Source organism: Piliocolobus tephrosceles, unplaced genomic scaffold (assembly GCF_002776525.5).
Source record: "Piliocolobus tephrosceles isolate RC106 unplaced genomic scaffold, ASM277652v3 unscaffolded_30423, whole genome shotgun sequence".
NCBI lineage: Eukaryota > Metazoa > Chordata > Mammalia > Primates > Cercopithecidae > Piliocolobus > Piliocolobus tephrosceles.
Window position 1 is genome coordinate 13,422 of NW_022313670.1, and position 646 is coordinate 14,067.

Sequence of the window (646 nt, forward strand, 5' to 3'; positions counted from 1 at the left end):
CATCCACCCATTCCTCTGTCCATCCATCCATCCACCTACCCATCCATTCATTCACCTGTCCATCCATCCATCCACCCACCCATCTGCCCATCCACCCATCCATCCATCCTTCCAAGGCAGCTCTCTGCACAGAAGTCTCCAGAAACCACAGCACTGACCAGTAGTTGTGAGCTGAGATGCCTTCAGGGGCCAGGCAGGTAATAAATGAGAGGAAAGGGGCCTTGGGTTAAATACTAGGGAGTAATAGCAACTGTGGAAAACTAAAATGTGTATGCCCAGGCTGTGAAGGAATGCAAATTTGGAAGAAACATTAAGTACTAACTACCAAACAAAACCTATGAAGGGGCAAAAATGGGTCTCTGGCCCTTTTGCGGCTGCCACAACAGTGCTAGGTGGTGGCTCCGGGTCTCCTGCAGAGAGGGTAGGGAACGCAGAGACCAGATGGGCACCCGCACGAGGCCTGGACACCTCAGCTTTGTGTCCCCAGCTTCCCTGTACCCCACAGTCTTGCCCTTCTCACTCTTAATTCTTTTCTCTTTTTCTTAGATAAGCAAATACATGAATGTATTCTCTTAAATACAACATTTCAAATCTGGGCAAAGCCTCTGGGCCCCTCTCCTTCAAGGCCCCTCCCCTTCAGGGCCCC